The sequence below is a fragment of the Urocitellus parryii genome, chromosome X, assembly GCF_045843805.1.
Source record: "Urocitellus parryii isolate mUroPar1 chromosome X, mUroPar1.hap1, whole genome shotgun sequence".
NCBI classification, from domain to species: domain Eukaryota; kingdom Metazoa; phylum Chordata; class Mammalia; order Rodentia; family Sciuridae; genus Urocitellus; species Urocitellus parryii.
Genome location: NC_135547.1, coordinates 67983124 through 68010687, shown reverse-complemented (window position 1 = coordinate 68010687; position 27564 = coordinate 67983124). Strand labels below are relative to the sequence as shown.

The 27564-nt window shown below is 35.7% G+C and overlaps 1 pseudogene; it reads right to left on the bottom strand.

The window, feature by feature from the left end:
* Nucleotides 1–496: 496 nt before the first annotated feature.
* On the bottom strand, nucleotides 497–2805 carry LOC113197810 (ubiquitin-conjugating enzyme E2 variant 1 pseudogene; annotated as a pseudogene).
* Nucleotides 2806–27564: the final 24759 nt, after the last annotated feature.

Genomic DNA, 27564 nt, shown 5'->3' with positions numbered 1-27564 from the left:
ATTCTGACAAAGCACTCATGTGTAACTTCTCTTAGTCCTACAATTTGTGACTACAACTTTTATTCTATCAAGCCACCCCAAGCTGGAGGCCTGTTGCAGGAAGGAAGTGAGGAAATCAGAGCGTGGAAATGGGAGAAGGCAGAGACCTCAGGCAATGTAATCAGCATCAAGGTAGTTATATATGTTTTCAGAGTTGAGGTAGATGTGACTCACTAATTATAATGGGTTTCAATTGAAATATACCTTCTTGATTCCACGTTTTTAGTGGTTACACTTGACAAAAAGATTTCACAGTGCAATCTATATATTTCAAATGGACAAAAATTAATATCATTTATATAACATCTTCATGTTAATTGCTTATGAATGAGAATATATTGCTTTTGAATGAGAATTTTTTCCCATTACTTTGAGGTCCATAGACATATCTAAAAAATGTTAATGTGGAAAACTAAGATTGTTTAAATTGAATTGTGTGGTGGAGGTGCTGTGGTTTTTATTTTTGGTTAATTTTTATAACACTGTCAGGTGGCCATTGGAGCTTCATATGTTCTTTAGATAGCATTAGGCACCACGGCTCTTACAAGGCAAATCTGATGTTGTACTGGTTCTGCCATTTTTCCAGTACTGATATGGCTCTTGGGTTCAACACTTCATTAGAACTATTAACTCCATCCATTTTGTTTTTTGTTATAAGTCTTACAAATTTGGGGGTGCTTCTGGGTATTGAGACCCACATTCTGTTTTAAGGTGATATATATAGTTTCCATAAATTGTTCTCAGAGGCCCAATCATCATCCCTGTCCTTTCTTGTAAATATCATGTGTTCATCAATTTCTAGACCTCAACTAACTGAACCATCTCCCATTTCTTTATGGCAAGCTTTCTTCAAGTTCTTCCCATAGTCAAAACTGCAAGAGACTTATTCTCTCCTGGAATGAAATTGCCTGGGTTCATTTTCCACTACTTTGCTGTGTGACTTCAGGTAAGAAACTTGGACCTCTCCTGGTCTCAGTTTTCCAATCTGAAAAGTGGTATGATAATAGCAACTTCATAGAGTTACTATGAAGATAAAATGCTTTGATACAATTTTGGCACAGGAAGGGGAAAGAACATTAGAAGAACTGACACAAGCCATTATATGCAGTTTCAAATCTCCTGACTACTCAGTGTGGAAACACCTAGGAATACCTTCATTTTACACATGAGAAATCTGAAACATGAAAATAATGGATGAAGAAGTGAGGATAGAAGCACAAGACTCTTATCCATAAGGGTCAAAAATGTCTGCTGAGATTCCTTAGTTCTCCATGGGATTTCTTGCAAGTAAAATTGACAGTAAAGAGAACTACTCAGTGAATCCTGCAAACCTGACTCCCAAATTAAATCATTTTAGCTTCTTCAGCAAGGTTATTTGTAAGTTCAGCTGGCTTTTTGTTTCCTGCAAATGCATGGCAGTGAAGAATACAATGACTAACAGTATACTTTGGAATTATAGCCATGACTCATGCTAAGGTGCCTTCAATTTTACCCACCATAGCTTTTGCACCATGGCCACAAATGACAACCAGTGAATAAGTAAAGTGATATATTAGTATTATTATAAAAATAGCTTTGACTTCAAGAACCTTTTGAATATGTCTCAAATACTCCCAGGGAGGTTCACAGAACACACTTTGAGAACTACTGACTGAGAGGCCACTTAAAATCATGCATTTCTACTATATTCCACAAGATGGTGGTATTATAATGCACATCAGAAATTAAATGTTAAGAAAAAATTGAACGATTTAAAAAGTTGGTCAGTTTCAGAAACCAGAGTGGTCAAAATGTTTCCCCTTTTTTTCACTTAAGAAAGTTTCCTTGGTGAACTCTTGCAACACCAGATCCATCTTTTTGTCTGAGCCAGCACAGAACTTTGTGCCTGAATACTGTTTTAGTAATAGCTGCCTTCTACATAAACCTCATGTTAATTCGGAGAGTGACATTTTGCAATCATGGAAACCAAACGGCTCTTGAAACCTTATCATTTAGTGCTTTTTCATTAAGAAAATTTTGCCTTCTTCAAAATATGCTTCTACTTCTGTTTTTGCAAACCACATACTCTGCAACTCCACACTATTTTCTTGGAGATAGGATCCTTCGGTTCTGTAGTTCTTAACCTTAATTATTTATGGGAAAGACACACTCTTTTGAAAATTAGATGAAAGCTGTATACCCTCTTCCTAGAAAAAAAAACATATAATTTCATGGTACTCAGATATACACTGAAGCTATGAGTTGGAGTAGGAAACTCTGCTTTAGAGGAGGAAACCATAGTCATGATCTGCAAAAAAAATGTTTTTGTCAACAGCAAACTGTATATAGGTGGTTCCATAATAATATATTGCCTAATGATGCTGTAGCTCTCTTAGTTTGTGTAAGTACATTCAAAGATGCTTGCACAATGATGAAATCAGCTAATGATGTATCTCCCAGAACTATAGCCCTCTGTAAACATTAGGCAACATACGACTATGCTGTCAAACTCCATCTATCCCCTTCAGCTTTAGGTAAAACAGCAACACATATTAGAAAAAATGAGACTCAGAGTTTTAAATCCTCTCTCTATGCTCTTGTTGTTATTATGAACTTCATATGCTGTAAAATGGTGTTTTAATTCTCTGAAATGTTCACTCTTTTAGTCAATAAGCATAAATATCATACTTCATCAGAATTTTGACGTGGCTCTTTAGCAAGAAGGACATTTCTCTCCACAGTAAGAACTGTGTCCTCTTTTTCATATCCTCCACTAGTGCAGAACATTTTTCCAGGCTTTATTTTTATAATCAAAAGGACCCATTTGTTTTTTAATATATATAATTATAGTATTCAACATGATGTTTTCTCTTTATATCATGGACCAGCTACACCATCCTCAGGGTCTTTAACATTTTTTGATAAGTTTTTTTTTTTTTGAGAATTTTAATATTTATTTATTTTTTCTTAGTTCTCGGCGGACACAATTTTTGTATGTGGTGCTGAGGATCGAACCCGGGTGGCACGCACGCCAGGCGAGCGCGCTACTGCTTGAGCCACATCCCCAGCCCCTTGATAAGTTCTAATGTCTGAATTTGTCCATTAAATTTGTATTCATTTAATTCTTGAAGGCTTTTCTTTCAGACTTCTCTATTAATTGAAAAATTACCATAGGAAAATGCACATCTTAAGCCAATGGTTTAAGACATGTTCTTTGGAAAAGCTGATCCTATAAAAGGGATTTAGGGGTGTGAAATGTTTTATTTTCAGTTTTTAATATGTATATATTTTGACTATGGAAATTTTAAATGTATATATTCATGGCTGCCAGGTATCAAATTTAACACATTGTAGTATAACACTACCTTAACTTGTGAACTTTTTAATGAACTTTGTAATATAAATTAACCATAAATTTGAATTTATAGATTTGTATTAATGACATACCATTCTCTTTTTCTATTCTTTATTGGATGAAGTTCAGAATATAATTTGGTTCGGTATTAGGATTCTTCTGAGATCTTTGCCCTAAACTGTTAGTTACACTACTCCCACACATTTTTCCCCATCTGATTTCATCCCTCATATTTTCCCATACATACAACACCTCTGTCACATTTCTGTTTATCTTTCTCATCATTTTCTCATATATAAATTTTTGGCTTTCTCATTTATCCTTTTATATCCTGTCTGGCAAGGACTCCATTTGCCCTTCTTCACTCAGTCTTCTCAGTAAATCGATTTCTCTCAAACCCTAGAAGTTTTTGCCTTCTTAGCAATGCTACTCTCTCAGGCTCTTTCAATGGGCCACCTGTTCTGACAGCTGGGGACAAAGTTTAACTAAGGGGAGTGTGATGTTTTTGGAAGGGGCTGAGGAAACACACAGCTCTGGCTATGACTATAGTCAGCAGAGCTGAATCTGACCAGATACCACCAATCCAACACCATATTGCCTAAAGTTTACTAAAAAGTGAATAATAGTGTGAGGGCCTGGTGATGTATTCCACAGGAAGGAAAAATGGAGTGGCCTTAATCACTTAAATCTTTTTCTCCCCTTGGTTCAGACACTGATTCCATATATGACTTTTGGCAAATCACTTTCCTCTCTACATCTCAGTTTCCCCATCCTATGTACAGAGATAAAAGTTGGAGCAATTTGGCTTGGTGTCAAATTGGCTCTTCTACAAAGCTGTGTGATTTTGATTTCTTGCACTCTATGATGAGATGAGGATAACAAAAATCAAGGCCCAGGGGTACTGGAATGGAAGAAAGGCCCTGAGGTTGAAAGTAGGTCAGTTCCAATAGAGGGAGAAAAACATGGGAAAGATCTTACCAGAAGATATGTGGTGAGATGGCAAATAGATGGGGGAGAATATGAGCTTGAGGATAATGATGTATTTGAACAAATTGGCACAAAAAGTAAAGGTTTCTTGCTTTGAAATATTGTTCTGTCCTATACCTACAATAGTTATTCAGGCCCTTGGAATATCATACTGAACCTTTTAATGCTATCTGTCTTGTCCAATTATTTCTCAGATTTGTAATTCCTTCTGCACATATCCTCAGGTATGAATTATTTAAAATGTAGCCTGGTTCATATCATATCATATGTTTTTATTAGTGATTTATAGTCAAAATTAATAGTGTGGTTCATTATGACATCTTTATAAGTGCACATAACATATTATGCTCCATTTCAATCTCTAGTACTTTCCTATTCCCTCCTCTCCCTCTTCCCCTGATCTACTTTCTGTATTCTACTGGTCTTCCTTCTATATTTATGCTTATTTTGTAGCAGGGATTGAACCCAGGGACACATAACCATGAGCCATATGCCCAGCACATTTTTTTTTCTTTAATTTTGAGAGAAGGTCTCACTAGGTTGCTTAGGTCCTTGCTAAGTTTCTGAGGCTGGCCTTGAACTTGCAAACTTCCTGCCTCAGCCTCCTGAGCCACTGGGATTATAGATGTTCATCACTATGCCTAACTATTTATTGTTTGTATTGGTGTATTATAATCACACATAAAGTGGAATTCATTGTTATATATTCATACATGAACATAGCATAGTGCGGTCAATTTCATTCATCAGTTCCTTCCCTTTCCCACCTCTCCTCTCTCCCCTTATATTTTCTTCCTCTACTCCCTTATATTTTTATGAGACAGACACCCTGTCCTAATTTTTTATTCCTTATTTCTCTCTAGATTCCCCATATGAGAGAAAACATTTGACCCTGGCTTATTTCACTTAACATATCAATTCTCTTCTTTAAAAGTATCAGCCAGCTTTTACTTGGAGGACTTTCTTTGCTTACCAACACTGGGTGCACTAAAGGCAGACTCAGAGCAGAAAAGACAGAGGTAGGAAGAGCTGCCTCTGGCTAGTTCTGAGGATCCCCCCAAAAAGGATGGGAACACCCAAAATGTTATAAAAGGTGACTGGATTCCCCTGGGGGAAAAAAGAATCATCCATTGATTTCCTCTTAGAAGAAAAATACAAACTCTTTAGCCTTGCAGTCCATGTCTTTGATGATCTGTCCTCAACCAGTTTCTAAGACTTGCTCCCTACTCCCTGTAGGTACTCAATGAACAGGACACACAGGATTTCATTTCCTTCCAATACATAATGCTTGTGCAAATCTTGGTGGAAAATCCTATCCACCCTTTATGGTCTGTTTCAGATGACCTTGTGCCTCTCAACACTCTTCTGTTTATTTGGAATACTCTGACTGTACCCTTTATAGGAACTTACCACATTTTGATTTGTTGTGTCTTTTTGTTTAAACCTCCCTTGTTTAGAAGTAAAATTCTGGAAGGTAGTGACTCAGTGTCATCCATACTTGCATCTATTTCTTCTACTCAACCCCAAAATTATTCCAAAGAATGTATGGTGCTATGCACATTGTGACTCAGTAAATAGTTAATAAAGAAATTTAGAGATTTTAGAATCTCTTTTCTCTAAACCTTGCTTTTCCTTGTTCTGCTATCTATGTAATGAAAATGGATTTTGAGCCAGAAGACTTCAAGGAAACCATTATCTGGCAATGTTTGGGTAGTAGTTGAGGACTATTTTCCAGCCCTAACCTGATTTTCATATTTATCCAAACCCGGGAATTCTATAATCTACTGGGGGAACGCTAAGAGAATGCATGGAAACCAATTGTAACTGACTCTATTGAATTACATAAATATCTATTGGGATTAGATTGAGGATGGTATCCATATTGATATATTTTCAGCTGTTTTACTTGATGCCCCTTTTATTCTTGCTATCCCATGTTTTGGGGACCCTCCACAAAGCTAACTTGCTTGCAGATTTCAGAGGTCTCATTCATGCTACATCTTTCCTCTCCCCAGTACCTCATGAGAAATGATAGTACACATTATTCCTAAACTTCTCCTCCAGAATAGCCTAAGGTTAAGCAGCATTTTCCTGGTAACAACTGGTAACATTTTATAAAGTAGAAAGAGGTGAAAATTGTATCTGTAGCCAACATGGACATCATTATTTTCTTGATGCAGAATCCTGAGATGTTTCAAGAAAATCAGGCGAATTTCAGTAGGAAAAGTTAACTCTGTGTCACAATGATCTGCCCTGTTCCCACTCTCTGCTTCCATATCTGTAGTAGCCTTGAAAATCAACAGCTCACAATTATGGTGAAAACCACCAGTCTGGGCAGCTACTAAAGGTGAAGGACTGGGGGGGGGGTAGTGCTCTTTCAAAACTTCATTCTCAGAGACTTGTCATTATTAAGGTATCTAGAGATTGCTGGAAGACACTGGCCCTTGGATAACTGTCATTAATTGATTGGACTCTGTTCATTCTGTAGGGGAAAACTTTTTCCTCAGGAACATTTGTTGAAAGTATTTAGAGGCAATGGTTTATCTTTGCAGGTGCCTGTGGTGGTGGATATCAGATGGGACAACAATAGGCTAGCCAAAAGTATTTAAAGGAAAAGCTACAAAATGAGATATCCATAGGGACTTTGAAAAACTCTGATATATTTCAGAGAATCTATGAGGCCACATGTATGCACTGGGCTATGTGCCTGCCCAGGATGATGTGCTTGCTCAAGAAAGACCCGAGTAGACTAATTTTCCCAGGGCTTACCTTGAGGCTGTGTATAAGCAGGAAATGAAGAAAGTGTGTCACAAAACACACACACACACACACACACACACACACCTCCTTGAAAAGATTGGGAAATTTTGTTCCCCATTATTACAGAAATCTTTCCAATCATTAGCTGAAACAGCAGAGGCTTCAGTGAGTACACAAGACACAGAATTCAGACTTTACACAATTATTTTCAGAAATTCAGTAAACAAGAAAAAATAATGGTAAGCTCTGGGGTAAGGAGAGAGGATCTGACTTACAGAGCTGTTACATTATAATATTTAAAGTATTCAGATTCCCAGATAAAAATATAAAACATGTAAAGAAATAAGAAAGTATAACCTACACAGAGAAAAAAAAAAGCAGAGAAACTATCTCCAAGAAGTCCATATGTTGGATTTATTTATTTATTTTTGCAGTGCTAGAGATTGAACCCAGGACCTCACCATGCTAGGCAAGCCCTCTACCAGTGACTTACACCCCAGCCCTAAATGCTGAATTCAAATGACAATATTTTATTTTTATTTAAATACATTAATTTTACATATTAACTTACTGGTGGAGTTCAGTGTAACATTTCAACATATGCATATGGCATGAACTGATCTAATCAGGATTATTATTATTTACCCTTCCTTACCATTATATTTGAAGATTTGAGTTCCTCTCTTTTAGATATTCATAAAATAGTAATAGGTTATTTGTGAACCATAATCATCCCTTTATGCTGCAGAACATCAGAACTTACTCCTCCTACCTACCTGTACTTTGGTACCCATTATACATCTTCCCTTTATCTACCCTGCACCCCTTCCCAAACTGAAGTAATCACTATTCTACATTAAGGTTAACTTTTTAAAGCTTCCACATATGAGAGAGAATGACATGTATCTTTCTGTGTCTGGTTTGTTTCACTTAACATCTTCCAGTTGCATCCATTTTGCTGCAAAACACAGAACTTTATTATTTTTTGTGGCTGAATAATATTCCACTGTGTATATATACCTCATTTTCTTTATCCATTCATCTATTAATTGGCACCTAGGCTGATTACATACTTTAGCTATTGTGAACAGTGCTACAAAAACATGAGAATGCAGGTATCTCTTTGGTAGGCTGCCTTAATTTCATCTGGATATATATCTAGACATGGGATAATTGAATTTATGGTAGATCTATTTTTAATATTTTAAGGAATCTCTGTAATGTTGTTCATATTGGTGGTACTAATTTATATTCCCACTAATAGTATATGAGAGTTTCTTTTTCTCTATATCCTTGCCACAATTTGTTAGTTTTTTGATAACAGCTATTCTAATTAGGGTGAGATAATATCTCACTGTGTTTTGATTTGCATCTCCCTGATGGCTAACAAAACTGAACATTTTCCACATATTTGTTAGCCATTTATATTTTATCTTTTGAGGTGCATTGATTCAGATCACTTTCCCAGTTTTAATTGGATTACTTGCTTATTCTAGTTAATTTTTTGAATTCCTGATATATCATTACTAATGCTTTTTTTAAAGAGAGAGAGAGAGAGAGAGAGAATGAATGAATGATTTTTTTTTTGTAGATGGACACAACACAATGCCTTTATTTTTATGTGGTGCTGAGAATCAAACCCGGGTCGCACCCTTGCTAGGCGAGCGCTCTACCTCTGAGCCACAATTCCAGACCCAACATTACTAATACTTTTTAACAAATATTTTAATTTATTTATTATGAATAGCTTCAAAGAACTAAAGGAAAAATGCATAAAGAACTAAAGGAAAGTATGAGAATAATGTTTAATCAAATAGAGAATATAAATAAGGAGGTAGAAATTTTATACATATATAAAAATAAGCAAATACAAAATTTTGGAATTAAAAGCTACAATAGATGAAATGAAAAACTCACTAGTATGACTTGACAGCAGATTAGCAAGCAGAAGAAATAATCAATAAACTTGATAGGTCAAATGAGAATATTCAGAAAGAATAATGAAGGAAAGAGAAGAAATAAAGCCTCAGAGACCTGTAGGATGCCATCACATTTATCAATATATTTATAAAAAGAATTTGAGATTGAGATGAAGTTGGCAATGTGGCATAAAAATACTCCAATGTGTAATGGTGAAAAAATCCCAAATTTGATGAAAAACATCTATCTATATATTCAAGAATCCAAATGATTTCCATGTAGGATGAACCGAAAGAGGGACACACCCAGATATGTCATAATAAAAGTGTTGAAATACAAAGACAAAGAGAATTTTGAACTTTCAGAGTGGTCACACCATTTTATATTTATGCTAGCAGCATATGATGTTTCTAATATCTCCACATCTTCACCAACACTTGTAATTGACTGTGTTTAAAATTTTATCCATCTAGTACATCTGAAGTGCTGTCTCATTATACTTTTGACTTGTACATATTACATAATGATGTTGACTATCTTTTACTTTTTATGTGGTTATTGACAATTTGTATAACTCTTTTGAAGAAATACTTATTCAGATGCTTTACCCATTTTTAAACTATTTGCATTGTTATTCCTGAGAGGTAAGAGTTCATATATTCTGTATACTAGACATTAAGCAGATATATTATTGACAAATATTTTCTCCCTTTATATGGATCGTCTTTTCACTTTCTGTTTTTTTAAAAATATTTTTAGTTGTCAATGGATCTTTATTTTTATTTATTTATATGTGGTGCTGAGAATTGAACCCAGAGCCTCACACATGCCAGACAAGTGCTCTATTACTGAGCCACAACCCCAGTCCCTCACTTTGTGATAGTACCCTTGAATCATAAAAGTTTTAAATTTTTTATGAAATACAGTTTACCTGAAATATTTCCTTCTATTGCTTGTGTTTTTGTATTATATCTAAGACTTCATTGCTGAATACAAGGATATATATATATATATATATACACTCACACATACACACACACGATACATACATACACACACACACACACACACACACACCCCTAGGCTTTTCTCTGTATTCTAACAATTTAATAAATTTAACTCTGACTTATAACTCTGTGATCCATTTTTGAGCTAAATTTGTATATTTTATGAGGTAGGAGTTCTTTGCTTTGGATAGTTGATCAGCACCATTTATATTAATATATACAATACAAAAGACTATATTTTGCCTGACTAGATTGTCTTGACTCTGTTATCAAAAATCAATTGACCATAAATGAATAAATTTATTTCTGAATTCTCAATTTGTTTCCATTGATCAATACATCTATTTATCCATATGCTAGTACCCATAGTCTTAATCACAGTAGATTTGAAGTAGGAAAGCAAAATAATATAACAGGGAAATCTTTTAACTTTGTTCTCATTTATCACAATTTTTAAGCTATTTTTCTTTCCATTTGGATTTTAAGATAGCTTATGAATTTCTAAATATATACCAGTTAAGAATTTGACAGGAATTTCAATGAATCTGTACATTAATTTAGAGAATAATAAAACTTAATAACATTAAGCCTTCCAAATCCATGAATACGGAATGGCTTTGAATTTACTCAGGTTGTCAGTGATTTAAAAAAAAATTAATTTCGGGCTGGGGATGTGGCTCAAGTGGTACACGCTCGCCTGGCATGCGCGGGGTGCTGGGTTCGATCCTCAGCACCACATAAAAATAAAATAGAATATGTTGTGTCCATCAAAAATGAAAAAATAAATATTAAAAAAATTCTCTCTCTCTTTAAAAAAAATAATAATTCGGGGCTGGGGATGTGGCTCAGGAGGTAGCGCGCTCGCCTGGCATGCGTGCGGCCCGGGTTCGATCCTCAGCACCACATACCAACAAAGATGTTGTGCCCGCCGAAAACTAAAAAATAAAGATTAAAAATTTCTCTCCTCTCTCTCTCTCTCTGTCTCTCACTCTCTCTTTAAAAAAAATAATAGTAATAATTTCATGAAAAGTTGGAAGTTCCTCAAAAAATTAAACAAAGTTATAATGTGACCCAATAATTCTACCCTTAGGTATATATCTCAGTTGAAAATATATATACACACTGTAATATATGAGCATTCATAGTAGTAGCATTATTCATAATAGATAAAAGTGGAAACAACCAAAATGTCTACCTGATGAATGGTGAACAAAATATGGTTTTCCCATTCACTAGAGTATTATTCATTCATGAAAAATGAAATATTGATTCATGCTACAGCACTGATGAACTATGAAAACATTATGCTAGGTGCAAGAACCCAGATAGAAAAAAAAATGTCACCTGTTGTATCTTTACATTTTTGTGAAATATCCAGAATAGGCCAATCCATAGATATAGAAAACATGTAAGTTGGTGTGAGTATTTGGAGGCAGGGACATAGAGTATGACTGATAAGGCATATTTTGGGGGCTAATGGTGTAATAATTCCGGATTTAGATTGTGGTGAGGGTCACCAAACACTGTGACTATTCTAAAAATCACCAAAGTGTATACTTCAAATGGAAAACGTTATGGTATATGAAATATACCTGGATGAAAAAAACAGAAATATAAGAACATAATACATTAATTCAGGAAAAATAAAACAATTGGATATTACATTGCAATATTATTTTTTAAAAGTTTTAAATATTTACAGCTTTGCCGCCACCGCCGCCGCCGCTGCAGCCACCTCCGCTGCCGCCACCGCTTTCCGCGGAGCTCCTTAGAACAGACTCTTAACCGAGTAAAATGGAACAGCTGATAAGATGAGTGACAATTTAAAATCTAAATGATCCAACATGGCGGCGGACGCGGAGAGATCAAGTCTCTAACCCCTTCAGCTGCACGGGCATAGGGAGAAGGAAACTGTCAAAATACTGTTCGCTCAGGACCACTAGGCACGGTTGAGCTGAAGTGGACCCCGGGCGAACGGTCTAGCCTTCTCAGAACACACCGAGCCCGAAGTGGCTGCATTCTAGCTCAGGTTCGCCTGCTTCATGGACTCAACACTAATGATCCCACTGAAATAACTAGTCGGCCCGCCTGAACTCAAAGAGGTAAAAGCCAACTGAGCACCACAGCCAGACCCAGGGAATCAGGAGTGACGCAGGACTAGCGGTGCAGGACTCCCAGCTATTGCTATCACCAGTGCTGACAACAGGTCCCTTGCACCAGCTATCAGGGGAGTTGCTGCTACCTGAGGGCAAATAAATTCGCTGGGGGCCCTCAGCCCCAAGCCCTACAAACTTAGGGTCTGAGGGAGGCAAACAGAAAGGGTGTGCCCAGGCACCCATGAAAACAGGGCTCCCAGGAGCAGCAGACCTGGCGTGTAGTCAGTATTGTGGTGAGTGTCACAGGTGAGCGGGGCCTGGCTTGAGGAACCACAAGAGAAGGCCCTAGGCACTCAGGATTAGAGACCCACACAGTCTGGGAAGAAGAGCTGAGGCACAGTGATTGGTTCCCACCTATCAAGAAGAAAAGCCTGGCCCAGTGGGCATAGCTCCACCAACTGGATGAGAAGTTAATCGAGCTATATGACTGCATTTATTATTATTATTATTATTATTTTTAATGATTATTATTAGTATTTTTTTAATTTTATTTTCACTTTTTGTTGTTGATGTAGTTGTTGTTCTTTAACGTTCCTATTAATGGTTTCAATTTTTTTAAATTCTTTTTATTTTATTAGTATTACTATTATTTTTTAAACTTTAATTTCCATTTTTTTACTATCATTATAAAATTTTTTCTTTTTTTCTTTTTTTTTGTTGGTTTTAAATTTTTATTTTTTTTCATTTCTTCTTTCTTTCTTTTCACTTTTTTTTTCTTTTGTCTTCTCACTTCTTTCAATTTTCCTATTCCACCTTCCTTGAATTCTACCTGCCTACACTCATTCTCTTTAGTGACTTCTTCCCTCCCCTTCTAATATCTCTCCTCCCCAGTATCACACTAATTGGAGGAGGATCACAGCCACTACCTGCCCTGAAAGGGTGACTTTTCAACTATACAAGAGCAATATAATTAAATAGAGGGGGAAAATATCAAAGACACAACAATTTCACCAAGCAGAAAGAAACGCCAGCAGTATGAAACGACAAGGAAAGAAAGGACCACAGGCAATGCAGGTCAACTCAACTTTAGAAGAGGTAATAGCTGCAACAGATGGAATGTCAGATAGAGAGCTCAGGACATACATGCTTCAGATGATCTGGAGTCTCAAGGAAGACATGAGACAGCAAAATCAGACAATGAAAGATCATATTGACAAACAAATCCAGGAAATAAAAGATCAATTTCACAGGGAGATAGAGGTAATAAAAAACAAACAAATAGAAATACTAGAGATGCAGGAATCAATAAACCAACTTAAAAACTCAATTGAGAATACTACCAGCAGAGTTGATCACTTAGAAGATAGAACATCAGACAATGAAGACAGAATATTTCAACTTGAAAAGAACATAGATAGCTCAGCAAGTCTACTAAGAAACCATGAGCAGAACATTCAAGAACTATGGGATAATATCAAAAGACCAAACTTAAGAGTCATTGGGATACAGGAAGGCACAGAGCTCCAAACCAAAGGATTAAGCAATCTATTCAGTGAAATAATACAAGAAAACTTCCCAGACTTGAAGAATGAGACAGAATCCCAAATCCTAGAAGCCTACAGGACGCCGAATGTGCAAAATCATAAGAGATCCACACCTAGACACATTATAATGAAGATGTCCAACATACAGAATAAGGAGAGAATTTTAAAAGCTACAAGGGAAAGGAAGCAGATTACATTTAGGGGTAAACCAATCAGGATAACAGCTGATCTCTCAACACAGACTCTAAAAGCTAGAAGATCCTGGAATAACATATTTCAAACGCTTACAGAAAATGGATTCCAACCAAGAATCGTGTATCCGGCGAAATTAAGCTTCAGATTAGAAGATGAAATGAAAACCTTCCACGATAAACAAAAGTTAAAAGAATTCGCAGCTAGAAAACCATCTCTTCAAAAAATCCTTGGCAAAACATTACAGGAAGAGGAAATGGAAAATAACATTGATAACCAACAATGGGAGGTAGGACAGTAAAGGGGGGAAAGTAGTCAAAGAGGATAACAAATCAGGTTTAGTAACATCAATAAACAAACATGGATAGAAGAACAAACCATATCTCAATAATAACCCTAAATGTTAATGGCTTAAACTCACCAATTAAGAGACACAGGCTAGTAGAATGGATCACAAAACAAGACCCAACAATATGCTGTCTACAGGAGACGCATTTGATAGGAAAAGATGTACATAGACTGAAGGTGAAAGGTTGGGAAAAATCATATCACTCATATGGACCACGGAAACAAGCAGGAGTGTCCATACTCATATCTAATAAAATAGATTTCAAGCCAAAGCTAATCAAAAGGGATAAAGAAGGACACTTCATACTGCTCAAGGGAACCATACACCAACAAGACATAACAATCATAAATATATATGCCCCAAATAATGGTGCAGCCGTGTTTATCAAGCAAACTCTTCTCAAGTTCAAGAGTCTAATAGACCACCATACAATAATCATGGGAGACTTCAACACACCTCTCTCACCACTGGACAGATCTTCCAAACAAAAGTTAAATAAGGAAACTATAGAACTCAATAACACAATTAACAACCTAGACTTAATTGACATATATAGACTATACCACCCAACATCAAGTTGCTACACTTTTTTCTCAGCAGCACATGGAACCTTCTCAAAAATAGACCATATACTATGTCACAGGGCAACTCTTAGACAATACAAAGAGGTAGAGATAATACCTTGCATCTTGTCTGATCATAATGGAATGAAACTGAAAATCAATGATAAAAGAAGAAAGGAAAAATCAAGCATCACCTGGAGAATGAACAATAGGTTGCTGAGTGATCAATGGGTTTTAGAAGACATCAAGGAGGAAATTAAAAAATTCCTAGAGTTAAATGAAAACACAGACACAACATATCGGAATCTATGGGACACATTGAAAGCAGTTCTAAGAGGAAAATTCATTGCTTGGAGTTCATTCCTCAAAAAAAGGAAAAACCAACAAATAAATGATCTCATACTTCATCTCAAAATCCTAGAAAAAGAAGAGCAAAACAACAGCAAAAGAAGTAGAAGGCAAGAAATAATTAAAATCAGAGCTGAAATTAATGAAATTGAAACAAAAGAAACAATTGAAAAAATTGACAAAACTAAAAGCTGGTTCTTTGAAAAAATAAATAAAATTGACAGACCCTTAGCCATGCTAACGAAGAGAAGAAGAGAGAGAACCCAAATTACAAGCATACGGGATGAAAAAGGCAATATCACAACAGACACTTCAGAAATACAGAAGATAATCAGAGACTATTTTGAAGCCTTATACTCCAATAAAATAGAAGATAGTGAAGGCATAGATAAATTCCTTGAGTCTTATGATCTGCCCAGATTGAGCCAGGAGGATATAGACAACCTAAACAGACCAATAACAATAGAGGAAATAGAAGAAACCATCAAAAGACTACCAACTAAGAAAAGCCCAGGACCGGATGGGTATACAGCAGAGTTTTACAAAACCTTTAAAGAGGAACTAACACCAATACTTTTCAAGCTATTTCAGGAAATAGAAAAAGAGGGAGAACTTCCAAATTCATTCTACGAGGCCAACATCACCCTGATTCCGAAACCAGACAAAGACACTTCAAAGAAAGAAAACTACAGACCAATATCTCTAATGAACCTTGATGCAAAAATCCTCAATAAAATTCTGGCGAATCGGATTCAAATACATATCAAAAAAATTATACACCATGATCAAGTAGGATTCATCCCTGGTATGCAAGGTTGGTTCAATATACGGAAATCAATAAATGTTATCCACCACATCAATAGACTTAAAAACAAGAACCATATGATCATCTCGATAGATGCAGAAAAAGCTTTCGACAAAGTACAGCATCCCTTTATGTTCAAAACTCTAGAAAAATTAGGGATAACTGGATCATACCTCAACATTGTAAAAGCAATCTATGATAAGCCACAGGCCAGCATCATTCTGAATGGAGAAAAATTGAAAGCATTCCCTCTAAGATCTGGTACAAGACAGGGATGCCCTCTCTCACCACTTCTGTTCAACATAGTCCTCGAAACACTGGCCAGAGCAATTAGGCAGACGAAAGAAATTAAAGGCATAAAAATAGGAAAAGAAGAACTTAAATTATCACTATTTGCAGATGATATGATTCTATACCTAGCAGACCCAAAAGGGTCCACAAAGAAGCTATTAGAGCTAATAAATGAATTCAGCAAAGTGGCAGGATATAAGATCAACACGCATAAATCAAAGGCATTCCTGTATATGAGCGACAAATCCTCTGAAACGGAAATGAGGACAACTACTCCATTCACAATATCCCCCCAAAAAATAAAATACTTGGGAATCAACCTAACAAAAGAGGTGAAAGATTTATACAATGAAAATTACAGAACCCTAAAGAAAGACATAGAAGAAGACCTTAGAAGATGGAAAAATATACCCTGCTCATGGATAGGCAGAACTAACATCATCAAAATGGCGATATTACCAAAAGTCCTATATAAGTTCAATGCAATGCCAATCAAAATCCCAACAGCATATCTTATAGAAATCGATAAAAGAATCATGAAATTCATATGGAATAATAAAAGACCCAGAATAGCAAAAACAATACTAAGCAGGAAGTGTGAATCAGGTGGTATAGCGATACCAGACTTCAAACTATACTACAGAGTAATAGTAACAAAAACAGCATGGTACTGGTACCAAAACAGGTGGGTGGACCAATGGTACAGAATAGAGGACACAGTAACCAATCCACAAAACTACAACTATCTTATTTTTGATAAAGGGGCTAAAAGCATGCAATGGAGGAAGGATAGCATCTTCAACAAATGGTGCTGGGAAAACTGGAAATCCATTTGCACCAAAATGAATCTGAATCCCTATCTCTCGCCGTGCACAAAAGTTAACTCAAAATGGATCAAGGAGCTTGATATTAAATCAGAGACATGGCATCTGATAGAAGAAAAAGTTGGTTATGATCTACACGCTGTGGGATCGGGCTCCAAATTCCTCAATAGGACACCCATAGCGCTAGAGTTAACAAATAGAATCAACAAATGGGACTTACTCAAACTAAAAAGTATTTTCTCAGCAAAAGAAACAATAAGAGAGATAAACAGGGAGCCTACATCCTGGGAACAAATCTTTACTCCACACACTTCAGATAGAGCCCTAATAACCAGAATATACAAAGAACTCAAAAAATTAGACAATAAGATAACAAATAACCCAATCAATAAATGGGCCAAGGACCTGAACAGACACTTCTCAGAGGAGGACATACAATCAATCAACACGTACATGAAAAAATGCTCACCATCGCTAGCAGTCAGAGAAATGCAAATCAAAACTACCCTAAGATACCATCTCACTCCAGTAAGACTGGCAGCCATTAGGAAGTCAAACAACAATAAGTGCTGGAGAGGATGTGGGGAAAAGGGCACTCTTGTTCATTGCTGGTGGGACTGCAAATTGGTGCAGCCAATTTGGAAAGCAGTATGGAGATTTCTCGGAAAGCTGGGAATGGAACCACCATTCGACCCAGCTATTCCCCTTCTCGGTCTATTCCCTAAAGCCCTAACAAGAGCATGCTACAGGGACACTGCTACATCGATGTTCATAGCAGCTCAATTCACGATAGCAAGACTGTGGAACCAGCCTAGATGCCCTTCAATAGATGAATGGATAAAAAAAATGTGGCATTTATATACTATGGAGTATTATTCTGCATTAAAAAATGACAAAATCATAGAATTTGGAGGGAAATGGATGGCATTAGAGCAGATTATGCTAAGTGAAGCTAGTCAATCTTTAAAAAACAAATACCAAATGACTCCTTTGATATAAGGGGAGTAAACAAGGACAGGGTAGGGATGAAGAGCTTGAGAAGAAGATTTACATTAAACAGGGATGAGAGGTGGGAGGGAAAGGGAGTGAGAAGGGAAATTGCATGGAAATGGAAGGCGATCCTCAGGGATATACAAAATGTCATACAAGAGGAAAGGAGGGGTAAGACAAGATAATACAAATGGAAGAAATGATTTACAGTAGAAGGGGTAGAGAGAGAAAAGGGGAGGGGAGGGGAGGGGAGGGGAGGGGAGGGGGGATAGTAGAGAATAGGACAGACATCAGAATACATCAGACACTAGAAAGGCAATATGTCAATCAATGGAAGGGAAACTGATGTGATACAGCAATTTGTATACGGGGTAAAAGGGGGAGTTCATAATCCACGTGAATCAAACCGTGTAATATGATGTATTAAGAACTATGTAATGTTATGAACGACCAATAAAAAAAAAATATTAATACTGATGTAACAGCTGGTAGTGAATATTCAAATTCACAGGGAAACACCTTAATAGTTTTAAGATAACATCTGTACATTTAATCTGTGTTGTGTGATAAAACAGCTTTTTTATAAATATTTGGAGAAATTTATGAACTGCTTTTTAAAGGACATTAGCTTAGAACATCCACCTTTCACAGTGGATATTACTGGAGCCAAAATGCCCAAATCAATATGGTTTCTATCTCCCCACACTTTAACCAAGATGTTTCTCTTCATGTTTGGGAAAAAACTGCTTGAGTGAGACTCCTGCATCCCAATAAATGCATCTGGGCATTTGGTACATGAGGGAGAATTAAAAAAAAAAAAAGTTTTAAATATTTGCTATTTTATATTATCTTATACTTTAATTTCATTATAATGAATTGTCAAGAAAAAACAGTTGATTATTTATTTTATTTTATTTTATTTTTTTAAATATTTGTCTTTTGGTTGTAGATGGTCACAATACCTTCATTTATTTTTATGTGGTGCTGAGGATCGAACCCAGTGCCTCACACAGGCTAGGCGAGCGCTCTACCACTGAGCCACCATCCCAGCCCTATTTTATTTATTTTAGATTTTAAAAATTTTACAGCAATTTTCTGTATAAGGCATATATTTTATAAGGTATATAGCAATTGACCTTTTAGGAGGGTGTAGCATTAAAAATAAAATTTTCATGATTATTATTTTTTTGCTTTTAATAAGATGTACCTTTCAACAAAACTGTTTATTGATTTTAGAATTCCTAGTTGTTGTAGTATAGCTTGCTTAAGTTTAAGATACATAAATAGGCATTTCAATTTTAATATTTCGTATTCTATTTTATAATAAATTTCTACAGTTCAATTTCTTTAACATTTGTCTTCTCACAGAGAGTTTGTACACATTACTGGCTTAAGATACTGACTCATTTTTAAAGTGAATAAATACGTAAGCTAAAGACATATACAAAGTTAATTTTTTTGAGTAGGTGCACCACATTTATTCTAAGATTATCCACCTTAAAGCATTGAACTTGAATACTTTTTAATAAAATTAATTCTTAAATACTTCTAATTGATTTATTTAATTTCTGTAGAACAATTATTAACATAATACTCTTCAAGGAAAACAATTTAAATATTTACTGGTGTTGAAATTATTATAGCATAATTATATAAGGTATAATCAGTAATATACAGATGTTCCTTGACTTACAATGGGGTTATAGTTTCATTGTAAGTTGAAAATATAAAAGTTGAAAATACATTTAATATATTCAATCTACTGAACATCATAGCTTAATTATTTAGTGCAGTGTAGAGTACAGGCTTTTTGCTCTCATGATATCATGTCTGGGTGGGAGGGGCTGCTCACTGCTGCTGCCCAGCATTGTGAGAAAACATAAGGCATTTTAGTTAGCAAGGGAAAAGATCAAAGCTGAAAAATTGAAGTACAGTTTCTACTGAATGTGTACCATTTTAGCACCATTGTAAATTTGAAAAAGAATGTAAGTCAATCTATCATAAATCAGGGCCAGTCTGCATTAGGTTTTCATGTTAGATCTCCAAAAGTTTGCACCAAAGTACAGTGTTTAATATATGTTTCTTTTATTTCATTTTATTATGCAGTTTCATTGGAATTCCATTCCAATAAAATTAGCTGAGTATTTTCTTGACTTTAGCATTCATCTTCACTTTTAGCTCTTTTCTAAAGAAGAAACATACTCATTGGCCCTGCAATTCTACTGTTAGCAGTTTATCATAAATTCACCCAAAGATACAAGGATACACAAAGGAAGGGAAAAAGTGTCCATTGCCACCTTGTTTCTAAGACCCAGAAAAACCAAAAACAGATAGCAACATATAAAGAAGTGAGAATTAAATTGAATACTAAACTCTACAAAGGGCAAAATATTTTAAAAACTGCTTGATAATTTTTTTGTGTAGCTATATTAAAAATTAATTAATTCTACATATATCTATAATATGAAAAAATTAAGACAATTTTAAGTGTCAAAAGCAACTTGTAGTCTGGGCATGGTGGTGCATGCTTGTAATCCCAGTGGCTTAGGAGGTTGAGACACAAGGATCACAAATTCAAGGCCAGCCTCAGCAATTTAGGGAGGCCCTAAGCAACTTAGTGAGACCTTATCTCTTAAAAATAATAAGTAAATAAATAAAAGGGCTAGGTTGCTAAATGGTTATGCACCCTGGGTTCAATCTCTGGTACCAAATTAAAAACAAAAAGGGAGGGGATTTGTAGAACTACTATATCTTATTTGATTTATTATTTATATGTCATTTGTACTAAAATAATATGAGGCAAATATCCATAAGTCCATGTTGATTTAAATAAATAACAGAATAAATATCATATAGTTATTCTTTTTTTAAATATTTATTTTTAGTTATAAGTGGACACAATACCTTTATTTTATTTTTATGTGGTGCTGAAGATCGAACCCAGTGCCTTATACGTGGTAGGTGATCACTCTACCTCTGAGCCATAACCCCAGCCCCATACAGTTATTCTTTATAGATGAATTCCAATTAACAAATGTAGAAGGAAAGAGGGAAAATAATTACCATTAGTCAGACACCCTAGTAATTAACAACTGTTTGCAAGCAGAATGCTCCAATTAATGGATGGAATTTTAAGATCTCCTCCAAAGAATTTTGAATTACAAAGGGAAAAATAGCACATTTTCAATGGAGAAACCCAGCAGACATCTTAACCATGGGATCAAGGTCAATATCTTCAGTGATGAGACATTGACATCTTGGATCAATTGAAGTGTTGCATTGAGAATGGTGTAATGTTACTTTTGTGACACTCTTGATAAAACAAACAAACAAACAAACAACAAAACAACCAAAAAAGCCCCCAAACTTAATCTCAGTCTAATCAAGAGAAAATATGAAGTAAGCAGAAACTGATGGTTATTTTATAAATAACTGAGCAATAGTTTTCAAAAGTATAAAAGTTGGGAAACAAAGGAAAGATTAAGGAACTTTCACAAACTGAAGCACAGTAAGAAATAAATGCAATGTGAATCCTGATTGGATTCTGTATAACAGTAGACAAATGAATAGAGTTTTAAATAATATTAGTGTACCTAAGTGACTGGTTTTGACAATTGTACAATGGTTATTATATAAGATGTTAACAGCAGAGAAGCCAGGTGAAGGCTATATGGAAATCTGAACTATTTCTTGCAGCTTTTGTATAAATCTAAAATTATTTCAAAGTAAGTTTGAAAACAGAGCTGTTACATAGTTAATGTAATGAAATTATGTAGATTTTCATTTTTTAAAAAGTAACGTGTAACACTGAACTACAAGTAGCATTTATTTATTTATTTGTATGTGGTGCTGAGAATAGAACCCAGTGCCTCACACATGCTAAGCAAGCGCTCTACCACTGAGCCATAACCGCAGCCCCCATAGATTTGTATTTTTTGAACTAAGAGTTGTGTAACATAAAATTCACCATTGTAAGCATTTTATACTGTGGAAGCTCAGTGGATCTTAATGCATTTACAGTGCCATAAAACCATCACAGCTAATTCTGGAATATTTTCATCACCCTCAAAAGAAACTTTGTGCCAATTAAACAGTCACTTTCTGTTCCCCACTCCCCTAGCCCTTGAAAACCACTTATTCATTCTATGGATTTACCTATTCTCATCATTTCATATATGTGGAATCACACAACATGTGGTCTTTTCTGTCTGATGTCTTTACCTTGACTCTTAGTTATATACCACTGAGGATTAAAAATAGATGTTTAAACAAAACTTGTACACTAATGTTCATTAGAAGGATTATTCAAAATATCCCCAAAGTAGAAACAACCCAGATGTTAATCAAATAATGAATGGATAGAAAGGTGTGGAATAGTCACACAATGGGATATTAGTAAGCCATATAAATGACGTGCATGCTGCAATGTGAATGAGCCATAAAATATTATTCAAGTTCACTTGTATTTTAAAAAATATTACACACACATATTACAAGGCTTTGTGTAGTAAGAAAAGTTAAGAAAAATTCCTGGAATCAATGATATGAACAGAAACTTAAAAATAATTTAATCCTTTAGTTGGCTGTATTTTTATAGATGGAACAACTGAAATAGAAATAAAAGTATATGTAATGTGTGTGTACCTTGAAGAGGCACTAATCTAACAGCATGAATGGCAGGTATAAATTTGTGCAAAATATGTTCTTTTTTAGTATGTATAGAAAGTATATCTAAAACATAATTTCTAAAGGCTTAAAATAGAAGGTTTCATTTTAATTCCACTGCCAGGATTTATCCTGAGAATCAACACAAGTAGAGAAAGACATAATAGCATACAAAGTAAGACTATTTACTTAATTTCAGATGGTTCTATGTATGCACTTATTTATTTATCCTTGTTAAATACAAGATATTACATGTGTTTATATATGCATATGAAATGTCCCCAAAGCTGCAAAAATCTGTTAATACTGATTACCCCTGGGGAGTCAGAAAAGTGGTTGTAGTAGAGAGGGGGATTTTTATTTTATGTCACTTCTAATGTTTTTCTTTCTTTTGTCATAAGAATTACATATTTTTGTCTTTCCTTACTTTTGGGGGTGTTCTTTGACTTACTTTGGTTCACTCTGAGTTTCTGTGATTCCCTTAATTTTACAGATTAGGAAGTAGGTCAGGAAAAGTGAAATAGCTTATTCAGACACAGCCTGTAGCAAAAGCAGTTTTGGGAAGCAAATCCTCTAGACTCATGCAGTACTTTTTCCATTCCCCCACACCTGTTCAGTTACATTGCCCATTCCTATGAAATATAATCACAAAACCATCAGTCATTCCAAATGTTCCAAGGATGTTTCCGGAGTACACGATTCAGAACAGCAATGGAAAGATTCTCACAGTACAATATTTGTCTGTTGCCATAATCCTAAAAAAGGCAATCACATTTCCAAGAATGAAAACAGATGCAAATGTATAAGCAGTTGGAACTGAAACATAAGCATGTGTTCAGAGGCCATGAATAGCTTCTTTTTTCCTCCCTAGACATAGTTTAACGATGTGATCTTTTCAGCTTTCAGAAGAGCAACGGCTGAGATTCCAGCTTAATCCTTAGGTAACAACTCCCATTGAGGCCAGTTGGGACTGTGCCTAGAATCTTATGTAGGGAGTTCTGTATTATGGAGTGGTGGTGGGGAGAGGAAAGGGATGCAATAATAGCCTACAGACCTAGTAACTACCTGAATGGGTTGGCTGCTTGAGATTTATGTTGAGAAACTTTTCAGTCCTTACTAAATCAATGGCTTTTATTTGCAAGGATCATTAGGGATTACCTAATCCAAACACCTCATTTTACACACAGGGAAACTGAGGTCCAAAAGGGGAAGAAAAAGATTTATCTAAGGCTGTAGTTGCTTTTTTTTTGCGTTTTAGAAAGTATATATTGTCTTTTCTAGATTTGGGATAACAACTGAAAGACAACTTCACCTGAGTTTTTACTGATTTATTTTCTCAGAGGTTCTCAAAGTGGGTTCTCTGGAACATCAGCATCAGCATTACTTAGAGCTCATTAGAAATGTAAATTCTCAAACAGAAATGTGGTGGAAGGGCCCCAAATCTGTGTTGATTCTGATACAAATCAGACAAATTTGGGAATTTTCATTATAATTTATAAATAGTCACTTGTAATATGTCTGCTCTAAGCCTACTTCAACATACATTATCTTACTAAATCCTCCCAGTGGGTGTGTTTTTATATCACCTAAGTTTGGTACTTATTCAGGACCAAATAGCTGATTTTTAAACTATGAAGTAGGTAACTGAGATTTTTCTTCTGTAATTGCTGCCCTAGGACTACTTCCAGTCTCCTAATATTTGCATGCTAGAGAGTTAAATCTGTGAATTCCACTCTCATTTTTCACTGTGTCATCTTGGGTAGTTCCCTTCTTCTCTTTGGGCTTCAGTCTCTTTATGTGTAAAAAGCGAGGGTTGAAATTTGATATCTTCACCATCAGAGTCCCATGTTTACTCTTGGATAGGCCCCAATATCCTTCCTTTACCCTTAATGTAAATTTGAAGTTACTCTCTTCCATGACCAAGGCTTCTGTGTTCTAAACCTGAGCTCCCAGGTTTGATTAAAGACTTTTATGTCTGAGAACATCTTGAAGGTCTTAATCACTCTGGGAAAGTTGTTTTCATTGGATACAAGTCTATCATGGGATCCTACAACCTACTTCAGACTATACCAGAAAGCATGAAGATCAGTATAATAGAAGAAATAATGTGGCCTCCAAACAGTTTGACTTCTTGGTTAGATTCTTAGTGTGAGGAACAGAGTTGGAAGATTATGATATCCTTTTATCCTCTAACCAACCACCAAAGTGTTAGGGAATCTGAAGGGAGCAGTATTTGTCCAGTTTTCTCAGGGCCAATGAATTGATACTTCAGTGTGGTGTTTAAGTTATTGTGAGATCAGAAAGGCTGTGCACAAATATATTCTATATGCAGTAGAGAGAATATTAACTTTGAAATAGGTTAGTCTTGATCTAAATTTCCATCCTTGTCATTTACTATCTATGTCCTCCTAAGAATGGCACTTAACCTCTCTGTGTCTTGGTGTCCTCATTTGTAAAAGAGTTAATAACATATGCCTTGGCTATTTTCCAGAAAAGGCATGAAACCATGTATATGAAAGTGTCTGGAACATGGTAGGGGCTGAGTATGTATTTCTTATTCAAGTCTCTCCTGGAGTGTAGGCAGCAGTTTTTCAAGTTAACTGTCACTGATTTTCGTGTCAGAAGCAAAACTTGGAAGAAAGAGCTGGAAGTTTACTATTCTGCCATTAGCGTAATTCCTTTGGATCTGCTGATTCCAAGTAAAAATGTAGTTAACTCTGGGAGAGGAAATACTTGGATCCCTGACCTAATAAAACCTAGTAGAGGTGGTTGGAATCTATTGCTATAGAGAACACAGTTTTCTGGGGATAGGACACAGAGAAGTTTCCTGTTTGAAAGGTTTAGATAGGGGAGGTTAGAATGGATCAACAAAAACATTGTTCCATTATCACAGTGGTACTCCGCCAAGAAAAGGATTTATTTTATTCCCTGTAGGTTAGAGGTAAATTAGGGTTATGATTGAATACAAAGGAAAACATCACTAATGAGGGCTATAGAGAGTCCAGAAACCTTTTTGGGATTACCCTAATCTAAGAGAAATTAAAGCACCCCAGCTAGGCCTGATTTTCCTGCTGCTAAAGATCTTTCATTCTTCTCTTTAATCCTAAATTCTATTTCCAGAACATTCCTGGGTTAGGTGTTAGAAAAGCAGCTTCAGACTATATATCAATATATGTAATATAATAGTCCTATGAATACATTTTCCCTTTTCCCCTCTAAAATTAATTCCTTTTTTTAAAAAAATTAATTCCTTATCTGAATACTGAGTCCTTAGACTGCTTTTAGTAGGCTGTCCTTCAGAGGCTACAAGACAAGTGGAAAGAGAACACTGATTTTGCTTTCCCTTTCCATTATCCTTTCTATGTAAAGTCAGAGGACTAAACTGTGTTGGTTCTTATGGCTTATCTCTAGGTATTAACTTCCATAAGCAAAGGGTGGGGTCAGTATGCCTTATGCTCAAGTGCCCCTCTGGATTTCACTGTGCACCCCACTCTATAAGCTAATACCTGAAAGATGGTCTGTGGATCAGTAGAGATTAGAATTTTAATAATAAACCCTAACTTAGATAATATAATTTATTTTATATCTTGTATAGGCCAAACTCTGTGCTAGGTGCTTCAATATATATTATCTCATTTAATTCAAGTGAGATATGGTATTATGTTCCATTCTTTTAGAGGAAGGAACTAAGGCCTAGTGAAAGAAAGTACCTTTATGAAAGTCACCAGCTAGTAAGTGGTGGACTTAAGATCAGAACCTAAGTTTGTCAGACTCCATCTCCTTAGCTTGGCCACTTAGAATCCCCTGATTATAAAACTTGGTGATGTCCGAGCAGCTTTTCCTTCTCCTAAGTGACTCTTTGCCTGGATGACTACAGATTCATGTTCTCTGACTCTGTGGTCTATGTGTACATTTATTCTCTTTGGATTTGGGCTATGAGTCATTGAGGTAAATCTGGTCTCCAGTTTTCTGCTTCACTGAACAATTTCACAGGAGAAAATTTGGACCCCTCAAAGCTTTGGCCATTATCTAAATGATATGTGGTACAAGCTGTCAGCAGGGCAATTCTGAGAGCAAAGTAAACTTTTTTGTCTGTTTTTTTTTCTTTTGCTGTTAATGCCTCATTACCTTACAGCAAAAAATGCTTGTGCAAACCTATGACCATTCATAAGCCTGATGTTCTTCTGAGTGGCCATTGATTACAACTCTGAGCCATGTCTGTGCGAGTTTAGTCTTTTTTTTTCTCATTTATGATAGGTGTTTTTTTTACAAGCTAGAGAAAAAATAGAGGAATCATTGATTAAAGACATTCACAAAATATTTGAGGAGGCAAAGATTTTGAGTATCATGTTATGTAATTCTATAACACTGATGACAGAAAAGGGGGGAGAAGACAGGATTTGCCCAAGGTCATGAACTGAGCACCCAGAGCCTCAGCTTTCAATCTAATGGGCTCTCTGCTCTGTTATAATATCACTGTATATGCACTTATTGATTGATTGATTATCTCAGTGGCAGTCATTTGTGGTGAGGCTGGGAGGGCTTTCTGGTATCCCTAAAGCATGTCATGTAGGTAATAGTAACATATTTAGCAAGAAGCACACATAAACAGGTCTGATGATTAGATGGCTATTAAAGGGCATTTCTACCAGTTATATTTAGCAATTGTCTATTCTCATTGGTATATCTGTGACATACTGGTTAAAAACTGTTTTGAATGTCAATCCTGCTTGTAAGCACTAAGCAGATAATGTAAACAAGGCAGTTGGCCCATGAGGATATGGAGGGATGCTAGATAAAGTAGGCCCTCTGTAAAGTGGAGAGCTGCTATTCTGTTTCAGATTATTATT